Consider the following 15,471-nt stretch of genomic DNA (forward strand, 5'->3'; position numbering starts at 1 on the left):
GTTTTGTCCTTCAGCGTCGCGTCGCGAATTTCATTGCGAGTTAACGGTAAGCCATCGAATGCCATATTAATAGCGTGAACGATCTCCGCGTTTTCACGAATTTCCAGTTCGTCAAACTCGGGGTCTGGACCTTTTGGTAGGCGAGATAAACCGTCGGCGTTTCCGTGCTGATTAGTCGGTTTATAGCGAATATCGTATCGGTAAGCCATGAGCGTTAGTGCCCATCGCTGTAAGCGTTGCGCTGTAATCACGGGAATTTTCTTGTCCGGCGAGAAAATAGCTAAAAGCGGTTTGTGGTCCGTTACGAGCGTAAATTTTCTACCATACAAGAATTGACGAAATTTAGTGACTCCGTAAATGATTGACAGAGCTTCCTTCTCTATTTGAGAGTAGGATTTTTGCGAATCGGAAAGGGTTTTGGATGCGTGCGCGATTGGTCTCTCTTCGCCATTGTGCTCGATTGAGAGGACAGCGCCAATTCCGAATTGAGAAGCATCAGTTGACAAAATGAGCTGCTTGTTTACATCATAATGAGCTAACTGCGTAGCGTCAATTACGTCGTTTTTGAGAATGCGAAAAGCTGCATCACAGTCCGCATTCCAAATGAATTTCGCGTCTTTTTGAAGAAGACGGTACAAGGCAGCGGCTTTATTCGTGAAATTAGGAATAAACGCGCGATAATAATTGACTTTGCCCAGGAATGCCTGTAGCTGGCGAACATCCTGAGGTTTAGGCAACTGTTTGATTGCTTCAACGGATTTGTGAGACGGGCGTTTGCCGTCCTTGTCGATTATGTGACCAAGGTACTCGATACTACTTTTGAAAAATTCACATTTAGCGAAGTTGACGGTGAAACCGTATTCGGTGAGGCGCTCAAAGAGTAGCGATAAGTTGCGAAAATGATCGCGTTCATCAATGCCAGTAACGATTATGTCATCGATAAAACTAGCAACACCGGGTAAGCCGGCGATCATGGCATCAATACAGCGTTGAAAATTTGCGGGACTAGATGCGACTCCGAAACACATGCGTCGATAACGGAATAGACCGAATTGCGTGTTGATGACACACAAATTCTTCGCATCATCATCTAATTCTAGCTGAAAATAAGCATCGGCAAGATCAATTTTCGTGAAAATACAACCACCCTCTAACTTGTGAAGAATTTCATCCAAGGAGGGCAGGGGATGTTGATCTATCTGAATTTGTTGATTCAATGCTTTAAAGTCACCACAAATGCGTACTGATCCATTAGACTTAGTGACGGCAACAATTGGTGCTGCCCAATCACTGTAATTGATCGTTTCGAGGATACCTTGATTGACTAATCTATCCAATTCGGTTTGAACAGCGATTTGCCTTGCGAAAGGCAAAGGGCGTGGCTTGTTGAATACGGGCTTGGCATTAGGTTTCAAGTGAATTGTCACCTTTGTCTTGGTGCATCGTCCTAATACATTAGAGAAAACGGAGGGAAATTTGGACTGAAAAGATACCAATTTGTCGTTCGAATCACAAATGTCAATAGTATTACATGATTGCGATTTGACCATCTGCGAGGAAATTGCATCCAAAGCAGACGTTCCCTTAGCGGTCATGGAGAAAGCATCGCTCCAATCGAGACCAAAAATGTTTTGCCCACGGTGTTCGTCGAGAACCACCAATTTTAAGCCAACTCGAACTTCAGAACCCACCTGCACGCTTACAGTGCAAATACCTTTCACTTTCAGTGGCTTGTCGCCATACGCTACGAAAGAGCAAGGGTATGCTGAGAGTTTCGGAGAGCCCAAAGTTTTGTACCCAGTCAATCCCACCATGGCGGAGGGTGCACCAGTGTCCCACTGTGTCGGCAACGGAATGCCGTTGATGCTGGAGTTGATCCAGAGCTGGTTTCCCACGCGTCGATATAGTTGATCGATGTCGAAGGAGAGGAGTGGCACTGAGCAGAAATTGACGGATGTGACCTGTTGCATGATACTAGGTTTGGTAGACATGCACACAGGTTTGATATGACCTTTACGACCACATTTCTGACATACTGAATGTCGATATTGACAGTCTTTTCTCTGGTGATCGATGAAACAGCGGCTGCAGGATTTCAGTCTTTCCGGGAAGTTGCCTTGGATGGATTTGGAAGGTTTTTTCCCCTTCTGATAACTTCCCGTCATTTTGTTGACGATGGAAGTATCTTTACCGTTACTCTCGCCCTGGATAACCCTATCAGTTTCCAGCGTTCTCACGTATGTTGCGGCTACTTTGAGAACGTCGTCAAGGGATGGATTGGTTTGTGTTAGACAATGCCGTCTCACATCCGCGTGCGGCGTTTCTTTTAATGATGAGATCGCGCATTAGCTCATCAACGTAGCTCTGATCACAGCCTTCTCTTGAGCATGTGAAGTTGCAATCCTTGGAGATTCCACGTAGAGTAGCGATCCAATCGGCGTACGATTGCCCCGGCTGCATTTTGCAATTGTAAAATTCGTACCTGGCTGCTTGCACATGAATTGAGTCCTTGAAGTGTGTAGACAACTTCTCAGTCAACGCATCGAAGGTTTGCGCACTGACATCAGCAGCACCAAACAAATTACGTAGGAGCGAGTAAGTTTCAGGTCCAACCCATGAGAGTAGACACGCTCTTTTCTTCTCCATATTGGAAATGCCGTAAATTGCAAGGTGGTGGTTGAATCGTTGCAGATATTGGTCCCATTTCTCCTTCGATTTTACAAACGAATCAAACTTGGGAGCGGTAGCTTCAGATGTTGATGCACCGGGACTCGACCTCTGTGTTAACTGCGCCATCTCTGTCATGACTTTTGCCATTGCTTCGTCATGCTTTGCTTGCTGCATCGCTTGTTGCTTCAAATCTTCTCTGTGCTGTGCGTGTTGTTGCTCCAGCTGTGCTTTCTGGTTTGCCATTGTTTCATGTAGGCTTGCCATCATTGCCTGCTGCTTCTCGAGCAGCTTCAATATACCTGAATCCATGCTTTATCTTCGTCGCAGAAATAACTATGAATCCGACTTCTGACACCAATTGTTATGTTCTTGATCTTGTTTGAACAATAACTCAATGCGACGAGGTTGCAATAAGAAATCAGTATATTATCAGCAGTATAACTTTAAGACAGGCGACACGATCCAGAGTTCAGTTAAATGAAAAGACCACGAGACAACAGAACACAGGGTATAAATACAAGCATGACACACGAGGAAATAATGATTGGCTGAAATTACTAATCCTATAGAAAGAAAGAGTTCTACGACACCGAACGTAAATGCACGAACATAACATAGTCGTGAAGTTAGGTAGGATGCAGTTGGCCATCCTTCATTTTTATGATACTTACGAACAGCATTTGGTATAGGCCTACTGCCTTCGATTCGAATTTGTTATAAAACTCAGTGATATTTTTACTCCTGCTCTAGATTCCTGCAATGATGAAGTTGACGCATTCATTAAAGCAAGACCAGAAACGGCCGAGTCGACCAAGTCTATTGTGATGATTCATCCTCATTCGACTAACGGCATCGTCAAAATTAGTTGAAAGAAGCTATTGCTGGACACAAAACTCTATATTTCTCTCCCTGACACAGTAGTACTGTTGATGGATTGGTTATGTTGCATTTATTATTTTCAATACAACTATTCCTTCACGAAGCATTGTAAAATTGAAATCCTTTGAAAGTACTGGATTTGATCGGATGCGCAGACAGGATTTTTCGTTGGCTTTTGTTGCAGAATCCCAGTGGCCAGCAAACAAAATTTCCGTGTACAGTTTTCTCAGCTTCCTGAAAAGCGTAATTGTTATGTTACTGACGGGTAATTATTTGGCACCCGACTCAACATTTCATGTGAATGAGACTCATTCGCTCATGCATCAAACTGGATGTTATAATTATATGACAATATTCCTGATATCTAAAGCGAGACAATCTCCAATACATACTACTGATTGAGATCCTGATAATGCTGTGATGCACTAATAATTCATTAGTTGCTCGAGGGACCTGTTTGCAGCACTTCAACTCTCCCCTGATAGTTTGCATAAGTTGGCAACCTCCATCCTCTCAACTGATACCAAGATTAATAACTGGAAGGAGGTTCTCCACCAAATTACACATACCGGTGTATTTCATTTGGTCTAGACAAGCGGCTTAAGCTGAACAAGCTAGGCTGATCATACTATATATCACTAACATCCTTAGGTTAGTCATCAATAATCATACTCAAACGACCCCTCGTTTTCGGAGCAGCAAGAAGTTCCACTGATATGGGATCGAGCACATCAACACTTGAAACGTGTCCTCGTTTCAACATTACTTTCGTAAGTGAGAGGAAAAAGCATACTTACATTCGACATCTGAGTACTCGGACTCGCCTGGTGAATCCATTACAAGCGAAACCTCCGCCATAACTAACTAAAATAAGCGCCCTGCTACTGCAAGACCGCCAACCCTATAGCATACATCTGCAGCGGCCAGAAGAGATGTCAACTACATGACGTCACAATGAACATTCCGCTTTTTCTGTAAACATACCAATATTGGGACTTTCGGTCCAAATTACGGCAATTTCCGATTAGTTTGAAATACGGAAAGTCGGCAATTTCGGTATGAAAAAAAATTCTGAACATGATTCCGCAAAGTTGTCTATGAAGATGCAGTTGACCTTTAAATTAAAGGTGTTTACCTAAAAAGTGTTCAGTCTCAAAGTGGCTGGTTGACTAGTCAGGGCAGGGCTCAAAATAAAATCAGATTTTATTGATTCATTAATAAATGACGCTTATAATACCCAACCTGGGTTATTAAATACGTGAATACATTCAAATTTCCAATAGCTGCTGTGACAGGGTTTCATAAATTCAAATCATCAGTTGAAACCGTTTCCGGAATAGTCCATGAAATTACGAACATCACAAATGATTAAGAGCAAACTCACAACAAATATCATGCAACTCGCTCAATCATGAAAATGAATGCATTGGGATAGTAATAACAAAATATCATTTAGTATCTGAAACTCTCGTGACAGGGGCATGGACTCAAATTAATTGGTTACGTCCGTTAGGGAAAACATGATCAACAGCGGAAAATATGATCAACACAAATCATTACAACTTATGTAAAACTAATCAAATTATGGTTTGTAAATTCTCAATTTTATTATAAACAAACAAACAATGAATGTATCAGTATCACTACCACTACCATGATAACCAACCATAAGTATTTTTTTACTCTTAATGAAATTGGGCCTGCTAACCAGTCATCAAAAATATTCTAGTGCTTGCATTACAAGTATTTATATCAGGTTAATGCCAATCACTTTTGTTTAAACAACAAAGAATTGTTTCTTTGAGTCCATACAAATTCTGCAGATTTATAGAAAAGATTTTGTTATTATTTACCAGTCTGCTGCAAAAAATGAAATCTGGAAGTCATTAGGGCATTGGTTCTCAAACATTTTTGGGCACACCCCACTTATGATAGCAAAAAATTTCATACACCCCATATCGTCGTATCATAAAATTAAAAAAAGCAACCAGAAATCCCAACGGATAGTTGGATGGCAGTGACGGTAATGGTTGTTGATGAGAGAATATTCAAATATTAAATTCTGACCATACACAGAGAAATAACTACAAGCTGCCATGTGCGAAAAAGATTTTAGTTGGCTGCGGCTTCACGCCCCTTCAAATGCTTTCTCCTGTTTGAGAACCACTACTTAAGGGTGTGACAATCCAATGCATAGCAGCTCGAAACGTCAACAATGTTTCCGAATACTCCATTTTCAATGAAGCATTTTTATATTCTTGCCATCAGCTGCAATCCAGGCTCGGTGAATCTCTGATTTGTGGCGTGTCATGGTGTTTGCTTCTTTTTACTGGTCGACTCCAAGTTGCGCTCCTTTAAAATGTGATTAAATTCCAAAGTTTTGAATATGTCAATGAAAATGCTAAATTTTATGCAGAAATAAATATAAATATTTCGGACATGTAGGTTACAGAAGCACAGGAAAGGTGCTCGGATACATGTGAAATCCAATCACTGAGCAGGACTAAAATTAGCCAAACGACTAATAAAAATATCTTTCATTAGGTCTGCGTTTTTTTTAAATTCGGCCATTTTGACAGTTACATTGACATTCAGACGCACAGGCAACTGTGAGAATGCAGAACTGTAACTCAGAATGAAATTTATAGCAGAACGTTGCAAGTCTATGTAAATTTGTTTGGTCCACAAAACAGAAAGATTACGGTACCTGTTTCAATAAGACATGCGCTCGGGTCTTGGATTATATTCGTTTGTCTCTCAATTTGGCTTGGAGAAGGAGACAGTTGACTTCATCAACCTCGTTTTGCTGAAAATATAATTGATTGCAAACAAGATCTGACAATAAATGTAGTAGAACCATTGTTCCTATGGGTTCAGATTTCCATTATAATAATTGACATACGGTACGGTAGGCTTTACATATAGCTTTGATTCTAAGATTTTATAGCTGCTTTGAATTGAGACGAGAAAATATATCAGACAAAGGACACATTGCTTGTCTTTAGTACAAAAACTTTGTGACATCCTATCGAAGGTGTGAATACTTTTCCTTCATCTCAATTTGATGTTCACCTAGTCCTAGTATAGTTTAGTAAGCAATAGTTTAAATACAAGTTACACCGGCTCTTTACATTCAACTACACCTCTGTTCAATGTACAGTATACAGATCAAGCCTTTCATCAGCTCATATGGCATATATGGATAGTTTTTGAGAAAATTAGGACTGCAAAAACCAGCACATTGCATAATCAATGGTGATATATGAAATGAATAAATAGACTTACATAATTACATGTTTCCATGGGTTCTTGAGACAAAAGTATGTATCGCAAAAGATGACCGCACCGGCACAAAATCCGTTCAGATGACTCCTCACGTCACTATCAACATTGTCTGTTAGCGCAGGCATGGTAGAACCAGGGGCTTTTTTCGAAGAGTCGACATCAGTTGGATGAATATGAGGATCAATCCAAGACTGTTGAAAAGAAAATACTTGTTTTAAAAATTTGCTATACAAGGGAACTATTCAATATTCGAACAGCTTCTTCGAGGTACAAAACTTCAATATAAAATTGAATAGTATATGCATATTGAAATGTGCCCAAATATTTTTGGCTGAGACTCGTCAGGGGTAATCATCAGCAACTAGTAGAGAATTCAAAAGAACGTTGTATATCAACAATCGTATCACAAAATATGACGTCACCCGCATTCAGTATTCACGCAGATATCAGACTGGATACAATTGTATGTGACAAAAGGGTGTCTTTCATAGAACAATTAATTGATGGAATGGAAAGTTGCATGTGACCTTTCCACCAATTTTACTCCAGCACGGGTAGCATACTTTCCTGGATTGTTAATCATTTTAGTGAAATTTTACCAGCAAACATTCATAAAAATAACCTAATGCAGCAGAATCAAATTTATTATCTAAGGATATACAAGCTTACTTAAGAAACACTGCTATGCTTACCAGTATTTTAAACACCAAATGCATTTCAAAATGGTGGTAATTGCAATACATACTACCTGAACATTAGGGCATTTTCATATTCTTTCCATCAGCCGCAACCCAGGCTTGATGAGTCCCTGATTCGTGGCGTGCCATGGCGGCTCCGTCTTTTTACTGGTCAAATCCAAATGCTGCTCCTAGAAAATATGATCAATACCAAAGGAAAATTGTAAATATTATGCAGAAGTAAATATAAATATTTCACACAGGTAGGTTACAGAAGCGCAAGAGAGGTACTCAGCCCCCCAGGTTGAGAACCACTGACCTAGCCCATTATAGCTCAGTAAGCAATAGTTAAAGTACAAGTTAGATGAGTTGATTACGTTCAACTACATATCTGTTCAGTGTTCAGTGTACACTGTACAGTGTACACAGATGAAGCCTTTTTCAGCTCATACCGAATAGTCCGTAGGTTACTCTGCGAGATAGTTCGTGAGAAAAGTAGGACTGCAAAAACCAGGAAATTACATAATCAATGGTGATATAAAAAATAAATAAATAGGCTTACATAATCATATGTATCCATGGGTTCTTGAGACAAAGGTCTGTAGCGCATAAGATGACTGTGTCGGCACAAAACCTGTTACCAACGACTCCTCAGTCCTCACGTCACTGTCAACATTGTCTGATAGCGCAGGCACGGTAGATCCATGGGGGCTCCTTTCAAAGAATCGACATCAGTTGGACGAATTTGAGGATCAATCGAAGACTATTGAAAAGAAAATATATCTTTCAAAAATTTGCAGTACAATAATGAACTACTCAGTAATCACGTAGATATCATACTGAATACAGTTGTTGTTTTCTGCAATAAGTTCTGTGTCACAGAAGGGCGTCTTTCATAGAATAATTAGGTAATGAAATGGAAAGTTGCACATGACGTTACCACCGGCACGGGTAGTATACTTCCTGGATTGCTAACAATTTTAGTGAAATTTTATCAGTAAACATTCATAAAAATCTTTATCACGAAGATAACCGAATGCAACAGACTCAAATTCCTTAAGGATATACCAGTTCACTTACAAAACACCGTGATGCTTACCAGTATTCCATACAGCAAATGCATTTCAAAAAGGTGCCAATTTCAATACATACTACCTGCAAAATAGAGTTTAGTTCAGTTACCGTATCATAATAAACTCAGGAAAGTCAAATTTGAGGATTGGGCAAAACAAATATTACCCCTTGTGATCCATGGTTTGTTGAAAAGATTGTTTGTTTGGTTGTGCTGTTATTGGGGCGACTTTGTGGACCTAAAAATGGAAGATTTTGACCAAAAAATCTACATTCACACATATTTTGACGATATAAAATTTAATTTTGACCTCATGTACTTGAATTAGGTGTTTCTGACATAATGTTAGAATTGTACTACCGGTACTTATCTTTATTTCTGGCTGGAGCTGTCTGTTCTTCCAAAGTAGTTTGACCTAAAAAATATCTTTTGGCAAGAAAACTGACAAATTTTTACATGAAGAAACCTTATTTTATCGAAATCTAGACCCATGAAGAATTCCAGTATTAGTTACATCTCGTATTATGGCAGAAATAATTAAAACTTTGTTGTAGTATAACGAAAGATACTTTCCCACGTTTTCGGGTAGAAAGTGTCTGTCCTTACTAAGTAGCTTGGCAAGAATGGGGAAAAACGTTCACCAGCAGCAGTGGTTGGCCGTCAACACTGAAGTTGTGGGTACACTGCAGGTGACACACCGTGTTGGTTCAATGTGACATAGTTGTCTACATCGCAATTTTTCATCATACAGTTTCTAATAGAAGAACCAATGCCCACGCAATCTTGCTTCAGTTAGGATAATTCAGTAGGCTACGTTGAGCATTTATTTCATTTGACAGTTTCTGATTCACAATTAGCAGACGATGGTCCGTCTACAACGGTAGAACTATAAAGTAGGCTACAAGATGTAAATTGTAAAATGATAAGTTCACCGACAGTGCAATCATCTATAATACAAACGAAATGCAAGTTGCCAAAAAAAAATTTGACTTTGTAAACAATTTTTGCAATTTTAACCTAACGGTACAATTATGACAAAATTTTGACCTATTTTGACATGTCAAAAAAACTGTCTTAGTTAAAACCTTACCACTTGGAATAAACAGTAGTGTACAATGTGTTGCAGTTGAAAAACCATCAAAACCGTTGCATGACTGTCATACCGGTATTCAATTGCTGAGATTGCAGTACTTGTCCACAATGGACCACAATATCGCCTACATAGGGATATTTCAGTGTGGATAGAGAGACCATCCCTTTATCTATACGTCAAAAAGTTAGTTGGATATGAGCTTCCCATCAGTACCGTAGTACTGGACCTGGTCGCAGCCTGGTATATTATCAGATTCGGAGCTCGATCATCCAACAATAAGATCGGACGAATCATATACTAGAAAACTTCCAAAGAACATTCATATGAATAAGGGATATCAGTAGGGATGGTGTGAACCTCTGGAAGGTTCAGGTTCGTGTGAACGCGAACCTTTTTGAAAGGTTCTGTGTGAACACGAACGTGAACCTCGTGACGTCACACGACGTCATATTGTTAATTCCAACCCTATCTTCCAATGAAGTGATAGCCTATATTAATGTACACGATACCTAGCGAAGACTCGGTCCACATAATGCCACAATGCTGAAGTACATATCGGTGTTTTAAACGTCGCTTAATGTATCAACAGCGGTAATCAAAGGATATAATAATTGCGTAAAATCAGTACATTCCGTCGCTTTGCCAACAATTTCGACGAGGACTTACCAAGGAATATAAGCTTACGCCTTAACGGTCTTAGCCAGGCCGGACAATGTGTTCGGAGTCTGAGTATTGCTACTTTGATATTGAGCAGAGTGCACAACGGGTTTCAATACTCGCTACCAATACCACAATGAACAACAAGTTATGCAGCAGTAGCAAACACCTTAATCGCACGGATTTGGTTTTAGTGATACAGTAAAGATATGAAGTCAAGATTGACCCCGTATACGCCCGTTCGATTTTTTACATTAGAAGACGATATCAATGTCATTGATTGGTTGAATAAGCATCATTCGCTGACTACGTATAGTCGTATATCGCTCGTGATGTTGTGTGATTGCGGGTCAAGCTCACAGCAGATAGTCACTAAATATTCACAAACGGAAACTGGTTATTCCGAGAAAATTTTTGCAACAAAGCAACTAAAACTTTTAAGGTTGTCAAGGTGCATGGTGCATGCTCGTTAAGCGTTGATTTTTTATGCTGCCAGCACCATGCATGGAGTGTCCCGCAGTTGAAATGCAATAAATGTGAGCCAAAGATCTTATAATGGAGTGAAAATTACAATTTATCAAAAGGTTCACAGTGCAGAACCTACCAAGGTTCTGTTGTGAACACGAACCTCTAAATTTCCGAGGTTCACACACAGAACGCGAACGTGAACCTCACGTTCACACCATCCCTAGATATCAGTAGTCTACTAAAACATCTAAAACAAACGACCTTATTGCCATGTAAAAACGAGCTAATTTTATGACTATTCTCACATTACATATATTCAATAACATTCATCGCATTTCCATACCTTACAGTACATGGATGTTATGATCCTTTACGCCATCAGGTAGCAGAAACTGCTTCAATATATCCATTCCGCCAAGTCTGTTCGTGTACGCTACTCTCTGCCTGAAGCCTAACGAACCACCAATTCAAATTCCAAACTGAAATCGAGCGCGCTCTACCGTAACGAAGGTAGTGACCCCTCTGAGTCACAGGGAAATATGTATATTTTGTTCAAATATTACCCTTAAACTTGGTGGGTTGGTGAGTTGAATAATATTATTTTACATACACCATGATTTTATGTGATCCCCGAACGTACCGATAGTTTATGAATGCGAATTTGATGATAAATTACGGAGTATAAATTTTCTTGAAAGTAAGCCGCAGTATCGAAGTGTTACATATAAACGGAGAAATACGCAGAAGTGTTGCGACGATAATGGCCCGATGCGTTCATATGCCCAAAAAGTGTGTCTGTACGCAGAATAAAGTGTTATGAAGTGTTCAATACGACCTTGCGGATTTAGAGTGTAGTTTTCATGCAATCGACAATTTAAGTTTTTTTTCGTTTGTGGCACATATTTAGTGCATAAATCTGATCTGCATCGAACAATTTTCATCTATCCAGTCCTTTTTCTTTTTGTATACATCATCTGAACCATTATGAACATTTGCTAGTCATTGCTGACTGACTTGCACATGGTGGAGGAGTATTTTTGCAGGCCTGCTTGCTCAACAGCATGTTTTACTGCTACTCAGGTTTTCAAAGTTAGGCTATTTGCGTGTGCGTTGTCTGTACTATGGTACAGTACCAGTGTTTCAGATAGAAGCTTTCAGCTCTTTTAAGTTGTAGCCTACTGCTGTTTAAGGCCATTTGAAGAAGTTAGGCAACATGATTATAGTGAGGTATTGCGGATAGATGCTGTAGGATATTCTATAAGCTCTATTTTACACTCGTCTGCAGGTAGCCTTAATTAGAACCATGGTTTTTTATTCTTTTTGGTTGTGTTAAGCACATAGATATCACCAGACTTTCTTTCTATTCTGAACTTTTTCAGATTTGGTCATGGCTTCTTCTAGTAGACGTAAATGCAAAAATAAACCTGATTCATTTTGTTATATCTGTGGTGTGTACACGCTTTCTCGTCAAAGACGAAATATAACATCGTTCGTGAAGCGTGCCTACAGACCTTACTTTGGCATCCATCTTGGCGATCAAGATAAGAAATGGTCTCCACATGTTGTGTGCCATAACTGCGAAGAAATGCTCAGAGACTGGACAAAAGGAAAGCGGAAGAGTCTGCCTTTTGGCATTCCAATGGTGTGGCGTGAGTAGTATAGTAGATCGGTCGTGACCTGGCTGGGGTTCTTATGGGCCCGCTCGCACATCGTATTGAAAACCCGTGTTGGTGACCACACCCTTTTAGACCCCCTATCGCTGGTGACTTGCCATTGTTTCTTATGGGATCTCTGGTGACCCCACCCTTTCGGGTATAGGGCTCGCTCATGACCTGCCGTGAAAACTCGTATTGATGATGGTACCCTTTCAGACCCCCTATCGCTCGTGATGTGCCAATGGTTCTTATGGGATCTCTGGTGATGTGTCATTGTTTCTTACGCGGTCTCTGGTGATGTGCGATTGGTTCTTATGGGATCTCTGGTGATGTGCCATTGTTTCTTATGGTATCTCTGGTGACGGCACCCTTTCGGGTATAGGCTGCGTCGGTGATGTACCTGTCATGTATTCTTACGGGATCTGTGGTGATTCGCCATGTGTTCTTATGGGCGCGGCCGTGAATTGTCCTTTCGGGTATTGGCATCTCTCGCACGTCGTACTTTCGCATGCCGTACTTTCGCGTATAGGTTGTGTTGGTGATTCGCCATGTGTTCTTATGGGTGTGGCGGTGATTCGTACTTTCGGGTATATAAATCTCTCGACCGGTGTTGAATATGTATCAAGTAAATAGTCATGTGAATGAATCTTTGTTAATGTGTATATCGTGCCGCACAAACGGAAACGCTGTTTGTTGTGAGGATTAAGCAGTGCGACCTATATTTCGAATGACCTGCGCGCTGAATTGTTTCACGGCCAACCGCGTGCTACTATCGATTATTACACTATTCCATTCAGTGCGAAATAGTTTGATCGTAAATTATTATATATGATGTCGTAGTTTAGTCGTGTCAAATGTCCGATCGTGTTCTCTTTCCTCGCTATTGATTGCTAGCTGAATAATACTTTCGGATTATTCACACCGCTGTTTCGCACCTACAAAATAGTCTGCTGTTGACAACCACAACTTCATCGCGATAGCACAATTTTCACACCTCGATCAGTAGAACAACACCGCGCTAACCCAGTTGTCGAAACACATAGGTCATACATTTTACGTGAAATGAAATATTGTATGGGGCATCTCTCACACGGTGTTGAATATGTATCAAGTAAAGAGTCACGAGTATCGCTAGACAGGAAATTCACTAAACCGCAGTGCAATGCGCGATTTTGAAAAGGATTATCGCGACCGCGTTTTGATATGTGTGACCCACTAAATACATCCGTTTTGGAAACGCGACCTGATATGAGGATTTCGAGCGCGCACTATCGTATCGATTATTACACTAATCCAGTCAGTACTATCACATTCAGGAGTATTCAGTATTCAGCAGTGACACAAAAAGCAACCAACAAATAACCACGCTCGTAAATTAACACTTCAAAAAGTGTAAAATAGATTGCAAATCCCGCGATCGCTAACAAGATAATGTCTCGGGTATAACCATTTTAGTGACTTGGTGTTAAAGACATACCGATCGCTCACAAGGTAATATTTCGGTACTTAGTTTGTCACAGAGCCGTCGCAGACGGTGATTCGAAAACCAACAATTTGACACTTTCTGGTGGTCGCTATATGTTTTGACACTTCGAACAGTGGGTGACTTTAGTTGCGCGATAAGAATTATGAGAATATTCAACCAATGTATCAATTTGCCAACTCGAAATGAAACTTACTACACAAACCAAGTTGATTCGTATCTGAATGTGTTAATTCGGTACAATTCTAATTATTTTGAGAAATCTTTTCGTGATCTTTTGATTCGACCATAACCCGAATATTACTGACGCCGACTATCAGCCACATTGAATTATTCGCACATTCCACGCCGCTGTTTTCACACTTATAGAATCAATACCAACTATAATTCTACAAGAATCAAGAATCACAAGTATGTGCATTATACAGTTATTGTCTTTATCAACACGAAATCAAACTCTTAACAAAAACACGCATCTTATCACTCGTCAACTCTATCATGAAAATCCTCGAGTCCTTATCATCAAAAATGTTATAGCGCGGCGTCGGAATCCATTCGTGAGATGTACTAAAGGTAAATCATATTTGGACTTTGACATAGTCTGAATCGAAATATATTGATCAAAGTTGGTAGTCATGTTTGTCAATATATTTCGATTCAGACTGACTACCAACTTTGATCCAGTCACATTTCAAGATCATACTTTGAAACAATCCTTGAAACTTACAGCTCTATTCACGACCGAGTTTTCCGTTTATCAGTTTCAGTAAATACTATCGCGATATTTTAATGTGTTACTACACACAATAGAATCAATCAATGAAATAACACCTGTTGTAAATATTTCTAACTTGACAACCACTTGTGCATACCACGATCGACTTGTGACGCGATGAGTTAAATCGGAATATTTCAATCTATTTGTCGAAACCTTGAACAAACTATCAGGTTATTTTTTGTTGCAATCGAGTGAACGGAAATAGTATTACATCTTCCCATACACAAAAGAGTAAAATACAAAAAAACCTTGTCAAGTCAATCCGTTTGTAACTTACCCAACCAAAACAAAAAGTATCCTTATGAAAAGTAGACAAGACTACGCAAGTAATCACTACAACCAACAAACATATCAAGTTCGGTTTTAGGCATATACCACCAACTCGTCTTATTGGAATGTCAGCAACTCTTTACGGTCATAGTTACAACCACATTATCTAATTTACCCGACCAACTCGTCATGATCATTCCTGAAATCAACACAAACATGACCACTGACTTGAGTTAACCACAAAACAGCATCAAGTTTTAAATCCGCTTGCAGCTGACGGATTATTCGAATGCATCGATGGAGAATATTATTGAACTCGTCGGTATTGTTACTTCAACAAATTACACCGACTGCGAAAGTTAATATCGAATGGTAAGACTTGATCACATATTTATTGATCACAGACATGACAACATTACCGAGATTTTATAAACTAGTCATATTACTCTACACATCTATCAATATCAAAATGCGAGTCATCCAA

The 15,471-nt window shown here is 39.8% G+C and overlaps 2 protein-coding genes and 1 long non-coding RNA gene across 3 annotated transcripts in view; 1 reads left to right on the forward strand and 2 right to left on the reverse strand.

Moving 5' to 3' along the window:
• The window catches only part of LOC145434907 (uncharacterized), a 192,498-nt gene extending 188,846 nt beyond the window's left edge, over window positions 1–3,652 (forward strand). The window contains exon 2 of the mRNA XM_080312139.1: window positions 3,421–3,652. The gene's annotated coding sequence lies outside the window, so the exon portion shown is untranslated. The remainder of the gene's footprint in view (window positions 1–3,420) is intronic.
• The window catches only part of LOC145434898 (inhibitor of Bruton tyrosine kinase-like), a 351,018-nt gene that overhangs the window by 127,677 nt on the left and 207,870 nt on the right, over window positions 1–15,471 (reverse strand). The gene's annotated exons all lie outside the window — the stretch shown is intronic.
• On the reverse strand, window positions 5,079–6,983 carry LOC145435813 (uncharacterized). The gene is made up of 3 exons (XR_013914040.1): window positions 6,835–6,983; window positions 6,257–6,355; window positions 5,079–5,901 (listed from the first exon to the last, which is right to left on the reverse strand). It is a non-coding gene; the product is annotated as an uncharacterized LOC145435813 (long non-coding RNA).

This window comes from Botryllus schlosseri, chromosome 3, assembly GCF_051294905.1.
Source record: "Botryllus schlosseri isolate E-star chromosome 3, Bs_hap1, whole genome shotgun sequence".
Classification (NCBI taxonomy): domain Eukaryota; kingdom Metazoa; phylum Chordata; class Ascidiacea; order Stolidobranchia; family Styelidae; genus Botryllus; species Botryllus schlosseri.